The 19,202-nt window shown below is 38.2% G+C and overlaps 1 protein-coding gene across 4 annotated transcripts in view; it reads left to right on the top strand.

The window, feature by feature from the left end:
• LOC117404554 (beta-1,3-galactosyltransferase 1) overlaps positions 1-19,202 on the top strand; it is a 77,966-nt gene that overhangs the window by 40,091 nt on the left and 18,673 nt on the right. For 3 of the 4 annotated variants that reach the window (XR_009329737.1, XM_034924164.2, XM_034924162.2), the window contains one exon: positions 9,692-9,747. The exons of the other annotated variant lie outside the window; for it this stretch is intronic. The gene's annotated coding sequence lies outside the window, so the exon portion shown is untranslated. The remainder of the gene's footprint in view (positions 1-9,691; positions 9,748-19,202) is intronic. 4 annotated transcript variants of the gene reach the window in all.

Here is a 19,202-nt window from a genome sequence, read left to right as displayed (position 1 = left end):
ATTGTTGTGTTGAAAGATCACTGGGAACATCATAAGCCTTTTTAAATGGTTCAGAATAGCTGGAGCCATGTGGGAAGTTTAATAGCATTAGACAGGTTGTACGAGGGTGTCAAGGCTGCAACAAGCAAGATATGTTCAAAAACTTAAAATTAAAAGAATTTCCTTGGGTCTCGTATTTATACTGTATACTCATCTGAAAGAAGATCTCAATGAAGGCCGACATTTTGATTATAAGGTAACTGGTAAAAATGTGGAGGAAGAAATCATTGTAAAATTTGCATGATTACTAAGCCTTGTGAGTCCAGGTCTAGCCACTTAAGTAAAGAAAGTAGAATCTTATAGCTATGAAACTGAAAACACAATATTGTGTAAAGGAGTCTATAATCCTTAAACTCAATAGAACATGATGAGTTGAACTCTCATTAGTTAACCAGTAGTCAACAATGTTCTGTTTTAATAGCCACCAAAGTGCCTATCATATTCATATTGATTATCAACTTGTGTGGCAGCCAGCTGTTAATTATTTCTGCTAGCCATATCAATCATTGCAAACCACATTAACAACTACAGTAACCTAATCAAATGTAGTTTCTTTCAAGACTGTCACTTACACCAGTGATCACATCAATTAGCATCAAGACAAAAAAATAAAAGCAAAATACTGTCTGGGTTTTTTATGGGTTTTCTGTGATAGAACTAAGATTGAGCCATTTACTAAGGATGTGGAAATAAAGTAGCAGCTCAATTATATTCAACCTGGCTTGCTGCTGAAGGCTACTAGCTGCATGACCCAGAGTGGCTGATGTTTTATTGGTTGTTCACTGTTACCCTGGAAATGCCAGAACCAGGGATTCGATTCTGGGTGGTGCAGGTTCTATCAAAACCACCTCACATTAGTTTTTGATCAAGCATGCAGCATTTGGATTGGTTGCAATTAGTATTTCAATGCATTGACATGCTCCTGTAAGTTTAGACCCTATGGGACATGTTTTTGGTTTAACTGTTAATAAATTATAATTTGTCAAATAAAAATGTTATTTAATTATGTAGTATATGGTACTATAATGGAATAACATGCCCAATTAAATTGTTAATTTAATGCAGTCCTAGTTTTTAAAAAGCCACATTAACTTTTTTTTTATTATCATCCAACTTTTGAAGATGTCTGCCCTAATAATCACTAAAAGGCTTTGTTAGATGAAGGTTTAAGAGAAGGTTAATCCTTCTGCATTCCAGCATACCACTGAGATGCAGGTTGTACTCTCAAAAGTATCAGTGTGGCTTGAATTTCAAACTAGGAATCCAACCCATGCTTACCCATGTTCTTTGTTTAATGAGAATCCCAGTGACAAAATAGTCAATAATAAGTTACAAAGAAGAACAGTGATTGATGTTCCTAATGATTTCAATCACACAGACATACAGTAATCTTTGTGTCATTTGACAGTAGAGAAGGAAAGTGATTAATGGAAAAAAGGAACAGCACCATAAATCTCAATAACACATTAAGTAAAGAAAAGACAAAACTTACTGTACTGTAGCTATTCATATTGAAAATAAAGAACATAGAGCACGAGGATGCCAACTATTCATAATGAACTTCTTATGGGGGATGTGTGACAGGGTGCTTGTGTCATGTGTGTGGGTAACCGCTGCTTAGGCAATACAGAGAGACATGGGAGGTGGAGTTGAAATGCCAGGATTTATTAATACAAAAGTAAATAAACAAAGGGGTCATATGACGTTACCAGCGATGGTAACACACAGAGGCAAAATAAAACACAGTACAAAAGCTACAAATAAAGCTCTAGCCTTATAAACGAAGCATCCCGCTCCAGGAACCGGCTACACTACGTAACCCTCGCTATACATTACTTGGGATCACTATCCCCTAAACTAACCTACTTATGAGCTGGTATTCATACGACGACTCCTGCTGCTTCATACGGCCTTGGCTGGGCATTGCCTTCACAAGCACCGCTTGCAGTTTCAGGGTTGCGTAGCTGTCGTTCCTGCAGAGCAGACTCTCTCCTCCCGAGTATACGCAGCTCCCCTCTGTAGCATGGCGTTGCAGTCGCCCAGAGCGATCCCCACCGGATGTCCCTATGCTGATGGACACGCAGTCGAGATCCGCCCCCCTGCTGATTGAGGACCGGCACAGCCAATCACTCGCTGCCCTTCCTCTCAACCTAGCAGGCAGCATGTCTCAACTGAGCGCCCGTCTGTAAACAATAATCTAGTCACACACAACAACTCCAAAAAGCACACAAAATAAACCAATTTCCCCATACAAATCACACCAACACCAGTTTCCCACTGTGCAGGGCAATCACCCTGCCACAGGATGCTAATTATAAATAGGCCTATTCATGGATCTATCAGAATTACATCATTATATTTTCAATAAATAAATACAAATAATATATAAATGTAATGCAATTTCTAGCACCTTTTTGCAATCAGTGCCATAGAGAATGTTTTTTTTTACCTGATCTCAATTTGGAATCATGTTGCATACAGGCAGAATGTTCCAAATATTTATGGAGTGTGCACAATATCCATCACAAGACTGATGATACATGATAAGGGAATTGTGTAGCAAAAGTTAGTTATCATATCAGTTATTTATAGTAGTATATAGGCTGTCTATCCATTCGTATGTCTGTTTGTCATTATCTAGAAAAACGCTTGACCAGTTGTGTTGAAAATTGCTTAGGACATTCTGCTACTAACTTTTACCGACTCTTAAAAATGAAAGTATTTCAGAATGTTGTATTGCAGTTGGATATGGTGGTAGCAGTAAGATGTGCTGTTCATTTTAAGCAGTTTAGGGGTGGGTCTGATGTACAGTGCCGTGAAAAAGTATTTGCCCCATGTCTGATGTTCTGCATTTTTGCATATTTTTGACACTGAATGTTATCAGATCTTCAACCAAAACCTAATATTAGATAAAAGGGACCCTGAGTGAACAAGTAACACACAAATTTGATACATATTTCATTTATTTATTAAAGAAAGTTATGCAACACCCAATGCCCCTGTGTGAAAAAAGTAATCGCCCCCTTAGACTCAATAACTGGTTACGCCACCTTTAGCAGCAATAACTGCAACCAAACGCTTCCTGTAGTTATTGATTAGTCTCTCACAGCGCCGTGGAGGAATTTTGGCCCACTCCTCCATGCAGAACTGCTTCAGCTCAGTGACATTTGTGGGTTTTTGAGCATGAACTGCTCGTTTCAGGTCCTGCCACAACATCTCAATGGGGTTTAGGTCTGGACTTTGACTAGGCCATTCCAAAACTTTAAATTTCTTGTTCTTCAACCATTCTGATGTAGACTTGCTTGTGTGTTTCGGATCATTGTCTTGCTGCATGACCCAGCTGCGCTTCAGCTTCAGATCACGGACGGATGGCCTGACATTCTCCTGTAGAATTGTCTGATACAGAGCAGAATTCATGGTTCCTTCAATGATGGCAAGGTGTCCAGGTCCTGATGCAGCAAAGCATCCCCAAACCATGACACTACCACCACCATGCTTGACCGCTGGTATGAGGTTCTTACTGTGGAATGCAGTGTTTGGTTTTCGTCAGACATAACGGGGCCCATGTCGGCCAAAAAGTTCCACTTTTGATTCATCTGTCCATAGAACATTGTTCCAGAACTCTTGAGGATCATCCAGGCGCTTTTTGGCATACTTGAGACGAGCATTCATGTTCTTAGTGAACAATGGTTTCCGCCTTGCTACTCTGCCATGAATCCCATTTTTGCCCAGTGTCTTTCTGATGGTGGAGTCATGAACACTGACCTTAGCCGAGGCGAGAGAGGCCTGCAGATCCCTGGATGTAGTTCTAGGGTTCTTTGTGACTTCCTGGATGATTTTACGCCTTGCACTTGGAGAGATTTTGGCAGGATGGCCACTCCTGGGAAGATTCACTACTGTCCCAAACTTTCTTAGTATTTTGATTATCAAAGAGATTGACCAGCTGGCATGATATTACATACTTTCAACTTGTTGTATTGATTAAAGGTTCAGACCGGAATCAGAATCGATTGTATTTTATCAGATGTTGGTAAATGCTTTACAGAAAAATGTATTTGCCATAAACTAATGACATCCTTAAGTTTAATACAGTTCATGTGTTGGTGCCCAAAGATACTTTCTTCAGGACGGGATTTAGTACTACAGTAAACTAGTGGAATAATGGATTTTACTATTACAATATATTGTTTAGAAAGAAACATTTGTTTATTTATTTTCCAATTAATTACCATCTAAAAGTGGCAATCTCATAGTCTGTATAATTATTTTATTTTAAATTTTTCTGACCACATTAATCCGGATTTGAGCATGGGCTTCTTCTAAAAATTCCACATTTCTAAATATAATGTAATGACTATTTTTTCTTGTCCTATTTGGTTGCTCTGCTGGACTTACCCGTTTCAGTGCTTGAAATATATAGGTTCATTGGCTAAGTGTCGATGCCACAATTCACAGCTATCATATATTTCTTTGGCTTGTGAACTTACTGACACCAAAAGAAAGGCATGAAGTGATTCTGAGGTTTGCCAAGTTGCAGGATTTTTATTTTCAGCATATTAAGTCTCAAAATGATTCTAAATGGCATACAAAGCTTGATTGTACATGATTGTACTTTTGCAACACAACAACAGTTTTGAGAATAACCCTAATAATGAGCCTCTTATATTTCATAATCTTTTATTATAAGTGAATTGTATGGTTTGATAAGGACAGTTTACATAGTTAACATTTTTTGAAAAAACTGTATTTGGCCACCCAGGCATTATCTTTTTTATTTAATTAAGAGTTTGCAATTATTTTACAATAATTACCACCAATTCAGAATATGCAATTATGTTCCCTCACCGCAGCAACAAGTACTGCAACTTTGCAAAGCTGGGATGGGAATCTGCGCTCCCCTGACTCTATGATTCCCATTGCACACCACATGGCTGTGCCTTTACCAGTTGGGCCTCTAGGGACTCAAAAGATGTTTACTTACCTCTGCAAATTGTAAGAGGAAAGAAAAAGTAACTCACACTTGCAGTTTCATCTTTATTCCAAAAAAGCATATTTAATCAAATCTGGATGTGCTCCTTCAAAGACTTGATAATCTGTTCGCAATTCTGCATTGTATCCCTGCCTAAACACAATGATGTATGCAGTATTATTACCATGTCTGGCTGTCTCTTTCAGGTTGTTTTCAATAATTATAGTTGTAATTCATACAAACATTAAGAGACGAGCTTAGAAAAATCTCATCTTTAACTTCTTCCTGATTGTCAGCTTGACAGGTGTGATGACAGTAAATGTGATTCACTTCAGTCTCTAATTAGAGTTCCATTCCGCTGGCCAATGCTTGTCAAAAGCAATGAATAACGTAACAAAAACATCTTCAATTGATTAAATGAAATAATGCAGGCTTTTGGGAATTCTTCCACAGAAGCAACTTTTAATTATTTTTTATTATTTTTTATTTTTAGTAAGGTTCTATGCAGCAGTCATAGAAAGCATTGACAACAAGTGGCTGTTATAAGTTCTAATGTTTTGATACCATTTGCATTCAAGGCTCCTATGTTTATTTTTTACCACCAGAAGTGAATGGGGCTAAAACTGGAGATTCCCTAAAAAATTCCCTAATGAGCTTTGTACTACTCTGAAAGATCGACACACTGTACTTGTTATGGATACTCAGTTATAATTGTTACTCATCACACCCCTAGTTTAAATGGTATTCCAAGAATAGTCCTCTATAAGGCTAATAGTGTCATAATAAACAGTTAATACTCTTGTTGCTTATTGAGTATTTTTTCCACTGCAGCAGCTAGTTGACCAAGTGACTAATACAGACATCCATATGTTAAAGATTGAATCAGAAGCTATACACCATAGTAGTACTAAAAAAGCAATTTAACACTGTTACAGCATATATAGTCATTGGTAAAGACGTCTTATTGAAAAACATATTACAGTATGTACTATAGTATGACATTTACACAACAATTAACGATCTAATGATGGCATCTGAAACAGTTGATAAACTTGTATAAAATGATCCCGTGACAAGAGAAAGGGAGTCTTAGCTGATGCAGTACTGTTTTAGTTTGGACATTATTTTCTGGCACTCTTTTTGAGCACACACACACACACACACACACACACACATTACATGTTAGCTTGCGTGGTTCAGGGGGCGTGGAGCTGGGTGCTTCCAATTCTTCAATCTCCCAATTTTCTAATTTCCTCTTAATTAGCATCTATTTTCTATTTAAGCCCTGATCACCTGCACCTTTTCTGTCTAGTGTTTCGTTTTCCTCCTCCTCCCCTCCTCCTCCTTCTTACATGCCTTCGCATCGGTCGTCTCTGGGGGGCAAGTGAGTCTCACTTCCCCGACCTCAGGGCTAGGCATCCGCCTCCCTTACCTTCAGGGGGGTTCTCACCATGTGAGTCAGAGCGGACCCCCGGCCAAACTCTGTCCTGTCGCAGCTCCTGCGCTCATCTTGCCTTACTCGAGGCTCTGTTCTATTCTGCCTCTCTTTCAGGACGTGGTCACTCGTGCTGAGTCCTATACTAACCTCAATGCTTTGTCCTTATTTCAGGTCCCAGGCAGCGTGACGTCTCGGCCTATCAGGGGTTTTACGAGCGCCTCTTACAGAAGTCTCAGATGCTGGGTACCTCTCCAATCTCCTCTCGAGGGGCGGCTTTTCGAGTCATAACCCTCAATAGTGTTTTCGGTTGCTGGGTCCTCTGCCCCTGGGATGTGTCGGCATCGTCGCCCTCAGTCAGCGACCTCTTTTCTATCCTGTCCTCGATTGCTGGGTCCTTCGCCCCTGAGATGTGTCGGCATCGTCGCCCTCAGTCAGCGATCATCTTGTCTATCTCATTTCGGTTGCTGGGTCCTCTACCCCTGGGATGTGTCGGCATCGTCGCCCTCAGTCAGTGACCACCTTCTGTCCTACTAACAGCTCCTTGCTGCTTCTTCTGCCTTACTCTTCAACCCAGCTCACGCCCCGTGAAATGTTAGCTTGCGTGGTTCAGGGGGCGTGGAGCTGGGTGCTTCCAATTCTTCAATCTCCCAATTTTCTAATTTCCTCTTAATTAGCATCTATTTTCTATTTAAGCCCTGATCACCTGCACCTTTTCTGTCTAGTGTTTCGTTTTCCTCCTCCTCCCCTCCTCCTCCTTCTTACATGCCTTCGCATCGGTCGTCTCTGGGGGGCAAGTGAGTCTCACTTCCCCGACCTCAGGGCTAGGCATCCGCCTCCCTTACCTTCAGGGGGGTTCTCACCATGTGAGTCAGAGTGGACCCCCGGCCAAACTCTGTCCTGTCGCAGCTCCTGCGCTCATCTTGCCTTACTCGAGGCTCTGTTCCATTCTGCCTCTCTTTCAGGACGTGGTCACTCGTGCTGAGTCCTATACTAACCTCAATGCTTTGTCCTTATTTCAGGTCCCAGGCAGCGTGACGTCTCGGCCTATCAGGGGTTTTACGAGCGCCTCTTACAGAAGTCTCAGATGCTGGGTACCTCTCCAATCTCCTCTCGAGGGGCGGCTTTTCGAGTCATAACCCTCATTAGTGTTTTCGGTTGCTGGGTCCTCTGCCCCTGGGATGTGTCGGCATCGTCGCCCTCAGTCAGCGACCTCTTTTCTATCCTGTCCTCGATTGCTGGGTCCTTCGCCCCTGAGATGTGTCGGCATCGTCGCCCTCAGTCAGCGATCATCTTGTCTATCTCATTTCGGTTGCTGGGTCCTCTACCCCTGGGATGTGTCGGCATCGTCGCCCTCAGTCAGCGATCATCTTGTCTATCTCATTTCGGTTGCTGGGTCCTCTACCCCTGGGATGTGTCGGCATCGTCGCCCTCAGTCAGTGACCACCTTCTGTCCTACTAACAGCTCCTTGCTGCTTCTTCTGCCTTACTCTTCAACCCAGCTCACGCCCCGTGAATTACCTTTTTAAAATGACAAGTGCTGCCTTCTGTTTTTATTATTTTGCTGTAGAATTTCAGGGATATCTTTTGGTAACTTTGAAAAACTGAGCATCCATGACACATCCATAAACTTTGAAGGCATTGCTACACTGTAGAGGAGTTGGTAAGCAATTGTTTAAGTGACACAATACTGCACTTTCCAACACATGTCAGTAAATTGCTGGTTCAAGTAATAAAGATTTTGCATTGTTAATGGTTTATCATTAAGAAAGCACCCTTAAGTGAACACAAACACTCAAGGGGTGTTTCTGAATATGTCAATAAGTCCTTGGGTATATTATCTTCATGTTTTTTTTTTTTTTTAATAGTATCAAATAGCAATAGAGTTGTTGTTTCTATTTAAGTAACTGGATCATTGCTGATTTAGTTATGTTTTCCTTCACAGATCTACCCAGCTGTAATGTATTCTTTATCATAGATAGGTATTTCTGTGAACCTTCACATCTCAGTCATGGTCCTTGAATTTTTTCAGGTCCGTCCATGACTTTGACTGCGGGGGTGTTGCCTCGGGTGTCCTTGGTCCGAGGACTTGGGTGCTTCAAACTGGTCACATGTAATTTCTCATAATGATAAATGATTGCTAATTTTACTTGACAAAAATAAACAATTTTCCCCAAATTAAAGTGTGAGGGGTAATTAGATGAAATTTATCAGTTTTGTTTGAAAGTGTTTGGCAGTTTACTGCAACACGCAGAAGCTTTGCTCACTGTAGCTAATCAGCGTACGACAAAAAACGGCGATTGACACTGGGCATAACCAGTTAACTTAATCTTTAATTTGTGGCTGAAAAAATATATGCTACTACATTCATGTAAAAATTACCTGTGCAGCATAAAAAGTGAATAGGTACTTGTTGTGTAGTATCCCAGTTTTAAATAATTTAGTTCATATTGTTCAAACAGTGACTCCTGTCATACTAACTTATTGCTTTGAAGTTGTATTCGTTTTACATCAGATTTTATGACTGTATAAAGTTACAGATTAACTACCTTTGAAAAATTACTGCTAGGACTCTGCATCAGTATAGTTAAACTTTTTCTGAAAAAAGTTCCCAATTAATTTGCACCATGTTTTCTACTCTGATGGAGTACAGTGTTTACATTTACTGCGTTTTACTGATTCTTTTCCAGGACACAATTGATCAACTTTTTTTTGTAAAGTCTGTACATAGGGTTCCCACCTCTGACTTACAAAAAAACAAATAAATAAATAAATCATATACTTTGACATTTAATGTCCCGGGAAGTCTTACAGATTTCCCAGGACAGCTGCTTCAAAAAGAGAACAATCCAGGCAAAACCAAAATGGGTGGCAACCCTATCTGTACAAGATGCAAGCCTTATCTCAGTTTTGCCCAGAAATGGACTGTCCTTTTTGGAAAACAGCTCTTTTACAATTAACAGTTTACAATTGTATGAATTTGATGAATGCTGTCTACAACCCAAGTTTACCCCAACTTATCCCAGTTAATAAAACTGCATATTTGACTGTGGCCTTGTCTTTTAAAATTTGTGTTATTAACCTTGACTGGCCTCATCCTAAAAGGCTCCCAGCCTTGGCCTCGTGGCTGCCGGTCTCGACCTCGGCCTTGGCCTCTGGTCATATGATCAGAATGAAGCCTCAGTGAACTCTTGATAACTCCATGAAATGAGCAATCTCTAACCCACAACACATTCATCTCTTTGCAGAAATAGTTTGAAGAAGGAGGCCGCAGATCTGGATAAGAGCCAGACATTCGGGTTAGGTAAGACAACTTGTTTACAAAATTAGCATTTAAGAGTAAACAGTATAAAACCACGACCATTGACTTTGTATTTTAGGATGTTACATGTCTTGAATGTCTTTAAAGTAACAGGTATGTTTACAACAAAATTATAGGTAGCACGCAATTGTAGTATCTGGTAAAAATAGCTCAGTATAAAAGCCAGCTCACAATTAATATCTCTCAATCCCTTTTACTCTGAAGATCGTTATTGAGGGATTCAGCTCCCATGTTACTCAGTGCTTTTTGTGCTTAACCAGGAGTAGAGAAAGAGAGTTCTGAGTGTCCTCAGGATAATCATGTTCATTTTAAATAGCCAGAGCCTTTTTTCTGTATGAAGTTATGCATTTATTTATTTATTTAAATATGTATTATGTGTCCTGGTTGCTGTTTTATTATTATTTATTGTAAATAAATTTATATTTAAAAAAAACAACTTAGAAACTGACAAAAAAGAGCCAAATGATAAGAATGACAGCTACTGTATGCAAGAAAGGGAATGCAAAATAGATAGGCGTGTGATGCAACACTGCCCAGGCTATTACATAGTTGAAGAGGTTGTGCATGCTACTGCAGACAGAATAGCAAACATATGTAAATATCCTGCAGAAAGAGGAAAGCTATGGACTCGAACCGGTGACGTCCAGGCTATAGGGCGCATCCTGCTCTCCATGTGGAGCGCCATTACCGGATGTGCCACTCGGGAGCCCAAAATAATTTTTTAAGTGGAACCTGACTCCTACTTAATTGATAGTTGATACTGTTTTTATTTACTTTTTACATTTATTCAAATATACAGATGAGTGTTATACATAGTTATAAATGTAAATCAATGCATAGCAAGCTGTGGCACTTGTAAGAGTCTATCAATGGGGTTTTGATGAACGCTGTTCAGTTCTTATCATGAATAAATGTGTAAACATAATCAATTCAGGGAGCTGGTTGGTAAGATCATTAGGAATGCAAAAAAACCTTCTGTGCTGAGCTTTGTTGATTGTTTCAATGATAAACAACTAAAATGTAATCTTTTCAAAAAGCTCAGTAATTATTATTTTTAATTATGACGAACTATTTCTTCTATTTGCGAAAATTAGTAGTTGTATCTATCAGGCCAAAATACTTTAATGATTAACAATGTAATTTTAATTGTCTTTAAATAGCTCATTAAATGAGTAGGGGTGCATTTGGAAAACAATGCATTTAAATGTCTTTACTGTACAAAGAATTGTGCATTCTGCTCGTCAAGAACATCTGTAACAAAGGGTTGTCACTGTGACAGCAAGGGCTTCCTCTCTTTTTACTTCGTAGCATTTTAAACCTTGTTCGAAGATGTGCTTGCATATTTATCAATACAGAAGACTGAAAGAATATGATTTAATTTTAAATATGTATTTACTCTTTGTTTATGTGAGTATACACTATAGACCCTTGTAATATGCATAGCATACATCATACATTCTAATATTTTAATGATATACAGACAGGGATAATAACACTTATATATGAATTATTAAGTTGGTTTAGATGAGATGGTAGTGGCTAGGTACTGTAGTCTTGATCGGATGAACAAGTTGTGATTTTGACACGTACAGGTACAGCTATATCACAATTAGAACCTCCAAAATGGCAAAATGACATTTCATGTTATTGCTGCTTTAATGGCAGGGCTTATACAGCATTTGAAGTTAATTAAAATATGTTAAGCTCATTATTATTATGAAGCAATGTTTGTTTATTTTTTTAGTGGAAGATAAAAAAAAAGGATTACTACAATCCATACGGAACAGTGTTATCAACCTATTACAATATTCACACAGAATTATAGGCCATGAAGCTTACTCCTCAGAATGGGTCCCGAGATGGAAAGGAGAAAAGCAATCCAATTTACATCTCAAAGTGCTGGGAATCAATACCCATGTGTCCAAAAAAGTAGGCGCATTTTGTTATGACAATAATAAAACAAAACAAAATCATGCATATGTTAAATATATCCTTTGTTCTTCTGAATACAGTTATATGCTCCAAACACAGAGTTTTGTACTTTAATAATTATTGAACTTTGTGTATCCCTCAAAAGTAGACTTAATTATTATTATTTTTTTAAATAACCCATAAAATAAAAAAAATACACAAATGAGCAAATATTTGTATAAAAAAGCAGGATTCAAATAAGAACAAGTAGCAACCTTCAAACTGAAATATAATCCAACCATGTCATAAATATAATACATGTCAGCACTGAAGCAGGAGATTTTCGTGTTGAAAGCATCTAATGTGCAATGTCAAAAAGTCCTTGTTTTCTGGCAGACTCACGGCTGCTGTATCCCAACATCAGTAGACTTTTATGGAGAGCTTTGTGTGTTTTTCATGGGCTAATTATCTTTTTATGTTAGTGACTAATTAGGGCGGCATGCAATGTTTGTTAATGATCTTGTTTTAAGGATGCAGAAGAGACTGATTGTATGCACTGACTTAGTCAGTCATATTATTCATACATTTTTATTCTTAATGAGAAAGTTATTCTCAGTACTATGACATAACAGAGACTCTTACATTTCAAATGCACCATCGAATTCAGCAAAAGTTTACAGCAATGTACAGTAATCAAAAAAATAATTGCAATGCTTTCCCTGCTGGCTGCAAAACATCAACCCCCCAAAATACTGAAATTCCTATTAAAACCTACCTGGGATCCTGATCAAAAAATTTACACTGTTTAGTACTGAGTGACAGACGCTAGGGAGATATGCATTCTGCTTCTCCTGATTGAAAATGGAATATGTAAAGGCTTTTTGTTCCAATACAGTTGACAAAGCGTCTCGGTTTGATGGACGCGGTGGCAGTTTTATGTCTCGTTGATTCTCTATAGACATCCATGACCACATACAGTATAGATTTACAGTGACAAAGAATATAAATCCACTTACTGATGTTTAATGCAGTGAAGCATGGCTGTTTTTGCCACAGCATATGAAATAACAATACCATACCAGATATTGTAAGGGAATCCTTTAAAAAAAAAAAACATAAATGAGATATGAAACACTCTTTTGTAGAGTATAATGAATGTGGTAAGAGCAGTTACAATAGTCTAAAAACCGCTCATGAAGAAATAGTACTGGAGTTCAAGGTTAAGGCAAGGTTAACATAATGGCAGTTGTAAATGTTTTGAAATTGAATGTGTAATGTGTTCAAACACGAGTTCAGAAACATTTGGGATATGTTGATTGATTTAACACATGTTTTTGTTGTTTTGTAAACCTTTTCTAGTATACTGAGTACTGTGAAAAGCATGCCCCTGTTAAGCAAAGTAAGCTCTTTGAAGAAAAATCTGCAACATTTAGTCCTACAAAAAAAAAAAAAAAGAGTCCTACCTCGCTGACTGGCTTTTCATCTGTCTAGTGGGATGTTGTTTCCTCATTAGGTATTATTAGCTCGGTGGGGGAGATGGCTACTGCACAACTTGCTAAGTGCAAGATCTATATGTCAGAAACCTGAACTTTGAATCTGGGAACTGTCCAAGCCTGAGGCTTAATAAGATCTGGTAGCATACTGTTTGTCCAGTCTGAATTGAAAATACTGATCAGCCAGTCAATGTGCAGTGAAATATTTTTGAACTTAAAATAATTGTTCTCTTTGTACTGCTTGTTAGTGGACACGATATGTGTACTTTATAATTGCTTGATTGTTTAGTTTGTTTGTGCTGTACACAATGCTGTATGGCTATATGACTGAAACTGCAACCCATTCGGTTTGTACTTAGTTCTGCTTCCTACGGTATGCGTTTTATTTTCTTCAATTAAATGCAGGCTTAAACTGCTCTCTAAGAGAGCACTGTGTCACAAATGACATTCCTGGACCTGTGGCTAATCCAGGGGTCCCTAAGACCTAATAAAAGCTGAATTGCAAACGTGTTCAAAATAATCATGTCTGACAGTACATTAGTTTGAACTGAACACAAGCCATGTGTGAATGTTAGAAACCTTCCATGCCGCCGATTCTAAAGGATTGGTTAATCCTCACTATTATTTTCAAGCTATTCAGCCCCTCAGTTATTTATTTTCATGTTTTTTCGTAATTGAAAAGGCACCAAAACACATCAATTGGTATATCAAGTAATAAGGTGCATATTGCACAGCAGTCATTTCCTGCCATCCGTCTCATTTATTACCTTTGATTGTGTCGCTGGAGGTGAAAATAAGCTTGGAACGTGGCACTGTGTAAGTTTCCCATTGCACAAATGACACAGGATATACATCATTGTCTTCTGTATGATACAAGGGGCAATAATAATTGATTTAGCTGTTACAGTTTTAGGAGAAGCAATGTTTCTTTTGGTGAACAGAATAAATAGTATGTAGATGGCTAAAAATCTTTACAGAAATCAGCGGACCACTTTTATTTTTTTCAAAGTGAAAACTTCTCTCCTGGATTACAAATGAGGTGGTATATTTACACCTCTACTTCAATTAGTAGCTGTAAGTTTTTATTACATTTGAATATGAGACACCAACAGTTAGTAAAATATACTAACATCTCCTTACATTTCCAAGTGGAACACATTGATAATTATGGCAGCAGTAACCAGGGCTTCCTGTGATAATAACTCTTCACATTTATATAGCGATAATCTTCCTGTGTCACAATTATGAATAATAAAATTGATGACATGATGAATTCATTTTGTGTCTGAGGTAGCAGTGCCTTCCAGTATGTTCCATGAGCTCTGTAATTGCTGAAAAGGGAGCATTACTATTTTCAACTAGTTCCTGACATGTTGTAGCTCCTTCTGAACTCCAGTAAAACTATAAGAAATTGACTACCCCCCTACCCGTATAAAGGTCACAACAAAATGCGCCCCATCACAACTGATGAAGCCAGGAAGAAACTCAAAGTAATATAAAGATTGAACTCCCAAAGAGCAAGTGAAACAATGGCTGACTTTTTAAAACGTAGACAGTGGAAGAGAGGAAAAAAAAGGATTACTACCATCTGTACGGAACAGTGTTATCAACCTATTACAATATTCACACAGAATTATAGGCCATGAAGCTTACTCCTCAGAATGGGTCCCGAGATGGAAAGGAGAAAAGCAATGCAATTTACATCTCAAAGTGCTGGGAATCAATATTCAAGGGTCCAAAAAAGTAGGGCGCATTTTGTTGTGACAATAAAAAAAAGCATCCATATGTTAAACATATGCTTTGTTCTTTTGAATACAGTAGTATGCTTCAAACACACGTATCACAGTTTTGTACTTAAACCCTGTGTAACCCTCAAAAGCAGACTTAAAATAAAAAAACATTCTTTAAATAACTGAGATAGAGTGCACAGATTATTGCATTCTGGAATAGGGCATCCGATGATTCTGCTTTTTTTTTTTTTAATGTTGTAGTGCCAATGTGTTTACTCTCAGCCAGTGACTAATGATTACAGTACATTGCTTCTCTAACTACAGTGTCATTTCATTACAATTACTACTGAATGGATATGAAACATGGACCCTGTAATTATGCTGCTGATTTATTTTACTTGAATGAATGCAGCGCTGTTGTTTCATTGTGACATTAGACATACAGTACCTATGGTACTGATTTATTTGTTTGTAGCTGTCTTAAGTTTGCTTTGCTTTTAATTGCAACTAGATAATGCTGTTGTTTTTCTGCCAAACAACCTATTCATAGGTGCTAAAGAAGACTCCCAATTATTAGCACTCCAAACATGTGTTTTACAGGTTAAGTTTATTTACATTAACTGAATATAATGTAGCTCAGAATTACTGTTCTGAACTTGCTATGCTGTCTTCACCAGAGATTGATAGACCCAAGCGGTCTATGTGGAATCCAATACCATGTATGCATTAGCATTAATGCAGGCTGTTCACCAATAGAACATTGCAGTAAGGTCCTGGAACTGACAAAGACAAATGGCATTCTTCTCCACCTGCAGTGCTTGCCTCGGTGTGGGGATGTCAGTGTGGCTGTATTGAAATGTGCCTCATGATCTCATCTGACAAGTGTTCAATTCATAACAGGCTGGGAGTTCGGGCTGATAGCAGGTGTGTGTTTGTGTGTGTGCGTGTGTGTGTGTGCGTGTGCGTGTGTGTGTGTGTGTGATTGGATTATAAATGCTGATGCACGGTTATACTTACTCATGCTCTGGCTGATACACTAAACCATAACAAATTCATACTGTCCATACTCAGATGTTGCTTTGGCACATTTTTTATGGTCTAATCTAAATGACGATGACAGATCTAAGTACAGTCATTGTTTTACATGATTTAAGGTTATGGGAATGCATCGGGGCTACATTGTAAGGTAGGGGTATTTTTCAGAGCTGGGAGCTGGCAACATTATATTGTATTGTATTGCACTGAACTGTATGTTGTCATTACCTATGATATACAGTGCACTTCGTTTATAAGAATCACTGATATAAGAATCAACCGCATATAGTGATCAAAACCACTGGGACCAAATCATTCCTATACTAACCAATGTAAAATACTCTGCTTGTAAGAATCAAGCAATCTGCTTATAAGAATCATTTTGGGGCAAACTGACTGCATGTAATACGGTACATGATCAGTGCAATGACGTGTACAGCCAATAAAGCTGTTTTAAAATTTGAATTTGATCACACTGCATTGTTTGTAAGCATTGTGCAGGTATGTTTTTGTGTTCCTTGTAAGTGAAAATGTGTTTCAATAAAGTGAATACACTCTCTTTGAATACATACTGAGTACAGCAGTGTTATTTTGTGATATGCATGTAGAGGGAGTGGGATTGCGGCGCAGTGAGGAGGAGGAGGAGGGGAATTGCAGAGCTTTGCATCTCCGCTTAATGAAAAACTGTGAGATTTGCATCACAACCAAAAATAAGTAAGCCATAGATGCTTAAATGCAGTGGTAGTCCTGACAGTAAAATACTGTACTCTAATGTCATTTTAATTCAAAGGCAGCACCCCACGTCAGTTAAACTAGGCACCCTCACAAGACGATCGCTTCTCAAGTATACTGCAGTAAAATAGGAATCTGTAGCCTTGAGTAAACATAATCATGATCATATAACACGCTGCTTAACCACGAGGACTTGTTTTGATGTATTGTCCTCAGTGATTGAGCACCATTGACATCTGTATACTGTATTTAAACAGCTGATGGCACGCTTTTGCTAATTGTAATGCGACAGAGAGGCCGAGGACAGTGTAAATGATCAGGCTGGAGTCTTGATTTACAGTTTTAAACCGGTGTTGGTTTTATTTTTCTTACACTGTAGTGGCGAAACAACCGCTAATAAAACAAACAAAATAAACCTAGCTCTCAGTTGGAGCACTAACTAAACAATACTGTGTGTGGAACAAACACTAGATATCTTACTCACGTTTTTTTCTGTTTCTTTTTCTTTCTTTCTTTCTTTCCTTCTTTCTTCTGTATACCCCCATCACAAAGCTGTAGGCCAAGCCCTTTTTATTGAGGTGCCACTAAGTTTAACACGCAGACAGTTAACCAATTGACCATTATCCTTAATTCGTTAAGGAAAAGCAGCTGTGGATTTTTCGTGGTCGTGCATATATGCGGGAACTCATGACATCTAGTGGTCAACCCATTACACTGCAGGGAACAAGCTCTTATCATTCTCATACTAACATACTGATTCTGCACCACAGTAATCATATCGGTCCTCTTTTAAGAATCAACCGCTTATAAGAATTAAATCACTGGGGACGGATGTAATTATTTATTTATTTATTTATTTATTTATTTATTTATTTATATATATCTTAGCAGATGCCCTTATCCAGGGCGACTTACAGTCGTAAACAAAAATACATTTCAAGAATCACAGTATAAATGGAGTGCACTGTATTATAATTTAGCATTAATGTCCACATGTTAAACAGACTCTGAGTCACATTCCAAAGAAGGCACATCCGTCAGCACAGTGACCCCTTTTGAGGTCTTAATTGAGTTCTAGCTCAATAATGTGCCAACTAGGTCCAACGCTAATGGATTTCTGTGCTTTGACGTTATCTTTATATATTGGTGTGATTGCTTTACTCTCCTTCTGTTAGGCATTTTTTGGCATAAAGGTAATTGAAACATAAATGAGAAAGAATCATGTGCATCTCTGTCTGGTCCTCATTACACCTGGCTAAAATTGAGATTGGAGTGAGTGTCATTTTGAAAGAAGCACAGTCACCATTCTGGCTAGATAATAAAGACTGAATTTCATACAGATGAAAAAAAGAGTAATCTGTCTGCTGTAGTTCTATTTGCTTTTCAACTGCATGAACAACATATCCGAGTTCAGTCTGGGTTCAGACCTACCCATTGTACTGAAACTGCTTTAGTTAAGGTAGTTAATGACTTACTGATGGTTGCAGACTCTGGTTCACCATCTATCCTGGTTCTTTTAGATCTAAGTGCTGCTTTTGATACTGTAAATCACAAAATTTTGTTACACTTTGTCACATCTGTGATTGGTCTTTCTGGTATAGTTTTGCAGTGGTTCACATCTTATCTTTCTGATAGAACACAGTTTGTTACATTGGGTGAGACTAAATCTGATGTTTGCTCATTGGAAACTGATGTCCCACAGGGCTCTGTTTTGGGTCCAGTAAAGTATTTTAGGAATGAGTATCAGTGAAAAAATATATGCGACAGATGCAACAGAACTCTATGGGAATTCAATTTATTTATGTAAATTACACTTGAAAGATACATCAGATAATGAATTCCGCTGACTTAATGGCAGTCTCGGTTTCACTTGAAATGTGTCACTAAAGGGGAGATTTGCATGTCTGTAGAGCTTCCCAGTAGTTGTGTGAGTAATTAAAAATGATAAAATGCGTTAATGATCACTGTTAGAAGGCTTTTGTTCAATGTCTTTTTTTTATGTACATGGAGTGTTTATGAAGATGGCTTTCTTTCCAAGTACAAAATATTTTGTTTTAATGCGACATGATTGCTGTAAATGCTCATTATTTTCAGAAGATATGCATACTTAACATTGATGGGACAACTTGAATGTTGAAAACATTCCAGTCACTTTATTAAGCCAGCTATAGTATTTCCAAGTGAATAATAGCTGTCAGTTTGATGGTTGGTTTATGTAATTACAATGAATTGGTGTGTACATGCCCAGCTATACTGATTGACAAATGGTGATCTTTAAATGTTGTGATTGGTGAGGTCATGTTCTTATCAATGTTGATTTACTTATTTAATTACCGTGAAACAAATCCTAATGTGCCTGGTGAAGGGGGGCAGGGAAGTAGACTAAAACTGGTTACAGTTCCACCTCCAAACATTCACTGGAATAGGCAGAACATATTATAAGACAGCCTTTTCAAGTACAATGGCTCATGAAATGCTATCTCTACATAGATTATTATTGGTAAAGCTCATAGTTTCTACTTTGTTTGAGAATAGC

Source organism: Acipenser ruthenus, chromosome 10, assembly GCF_902713425.1.
Source record: "Acipenser ruthenus chromosome 10, fAciRut3.2 maternal haplotype, whole genome shotgun sequence".
NCBI lineage: Eukaryota > Metazoa > Chordata > Actinopteri > Acipenseriformes > Acipenseridae > Acipenser > Acipenser ruthenus.
This window is presented reverse-complemented; position numbering and strand designations above follow the sequence as displayed.